This window comes from Gastrolobium bilobum, unplaced genomic scaffold (genome assembly GCF_033153095.1).
Source record: "Gastrolobium bilobum isolate Gb01-03AN ecotype WA unplaced genomic scaffold, APGP_CSIRO_Gbil_v1 utg9367, whole genome shotgun sequence".
NCBI lineage: Eukaryota > Viridiplantae > Streptophyta > Magnoliopsida > Fabales > Fabaceae > Gastrolobium > Gastrolobium bilobum.
Window position 1 is genome coordinate 274,044 of NW_026897500.1, and position 2,272 is coordinate 276,315.

Below are 2,272 nucleotides of genomic sequence, written 5' to 3' on the forward strand. Positions count from 1 at the left end.
TTCATTGAGGGATTCTCCAAGATGGTTTTTCCTTTGACTCGCCTTACGCGGAAGGAGACCCCGTTTGTGTGGACTCACGAGTGTGAGGAGTGCTTTCAGGAGTTGAAGGAGAGACTGACCACCGCACTTGTGTAGGTCCTTCCTGATCCTGCGGAGCAGATTAAGCTTTATTGTGACGCCTCCGGAAAAAGGCTGGGTTGTGTACTGATGCAACTGGGCAGAATGATTGCTTATGCTTCGAGGCAGTTGAAGCCTCATGAGGAGAATTACCCGACTCATGACTTGGAGTTGGCGGCGATTGTTTTTGCTTTCAAGATTTGGAGGCATTACCTCTATGGCATGAAGTTTGCCGTGTTCAGTGACCACAAGAGTCTGAAGTATCTGTTTGACCAGAAGGAGCTGAACATGAGACAGTGGAGATGGATGGAGTTTCTGAAGGACTACGACTTTGAGTTGAAGTACCATCCTGGCAAGGCCAATGTGGTAGGTGATGCTTTGAGTCAGAAATCTGTGAGTTTATCCCGTTTGATGATAGGTGACTTTGATGTCATTGAGAAGTTTTGAGATCTGACAGTGACCTCTTAGTTTGGGGGTGCACTTCTGGAGACAGAGACTGTGAGAGTCGAAAATGAGCTAATGGAAAAGATTAAAGAGGCGCAGGTGCAAAGAGAGTGCTTGGACTATGTGAAGAACCAAGATGGAGTGTCTTGGAATGAAGATGGATTACTGATGTTTCAGAAGAGGATTGTGATTCCTCGAGGTCCATTGACTGAGGAGGTGATGACAGAGGCTCATAAGGGCCAGTTTACTGTCCACCCTAGTGCTACAAAGATTTACTAGGACTTAAAGAGAAATTTTTGGTGGCCGGGCATGAAGAAAGACGTAACTGTTTTTGTGTCCAAGTGTTTGATATACCAGAAGGTGAAGATAGAACACCAGAAACCGGCTGGTAAGCTTCAACCTCTTGAGATCTGCAGTGGAAATGGTAGAGCATTTTCATGGACTTCGTGGTAGGCTTGCCTAAGACCCAGGCTGGTTGCGACTTTATATGTGTCATTGTGGACAGATTGACGAAGTCTGCCCATTTTCTTCCAGTAAAGGTGAGCTTCACTACTGAGTAGTTGGCCAGACTGTATGTTCGCGAGATCGTGAGGCTTCACGGGGTGCCCGAGAGAATCATCAGTGATAGGGATCCGAAGTTCACATCTCGATTCTGGGAGGCGCTGCAGGGAGCTTTTGGTACTCAGTTGAGATTGAGTACAACCTATCACCCTCAGACTGATGGACAGACTGAGTGGACCATCCAGACATTGGAGGACATGTTGAGGGCTTGCACTTTAGAGCAGGGTCCAACATGGGATAGGTACCTGCCATTGGTTGAGTTTTCGTACAACAACAGCTTTCATGCTAGCCTGGGCATGGCACCCTACGAGGTGTTGTATGGTAGGAGATGTCGGACTCCTACCTGTTGGTCTGAGGTTGGAGATCGCGAGTTATTTGGCTTGGATTTCATCCAAGATACCACTGACACGAGCTGTCGAACTCGCGCAAATTAAAAATTATTTTTTTATTAGGGTTCAGAAAATTTGTAGTAAAGTGGAAACCCTAAGTCGTCACTCAAGGAAATTGTTTTGGTAAAAATCGTTTATGATGACAGAAAATTAAAAGGGGGTTTTGGATTTTGATTGAATAATTAAAAAGACAGAATATAAATTTGAAATAAAAATTCGTAATTAAAAATTAACCAACCTAAGGTTAGGGTTCCATGGACGTCTTTCCTCGGATAAAAAGATATCAGAATCGTGATTGATCGTCAATCGAATCAGAATCCTTATTTCCAATTGACAAACCCTCTCTAAGCGATCACTTAGCATTTGATCAAATACAGTGCTTCTACTCATACAATCGCAGAGTATCAGCCCGTTTGATTTAAGGTCATAGGGTCAATCAATCTAACCATCAAATCTGATAATTAATCCCTTTCATAATCGCAATCGCGAACCTCAGATTGGATATCCACGATCGCACGATATCAATCTGAGTTGGGAAGGGAAACAAAACTAATTTAAAATAAAGCGCAGACCCTCAAGACTAATCCATGGAATCCGTTACCCTTAGGTTGATTAAAAGGTTATTAGCCTCGCATGGCTAAGGTAAACATGATTAAAATAAAATAAAAAGAAGAAGAAGAAAAAGATGAAGAACGCTCCAGAGAAAGTGCTTTGATCCCAAAATACGAAAATTCAGAATGAATAAAGTGTTTTCTACTCTG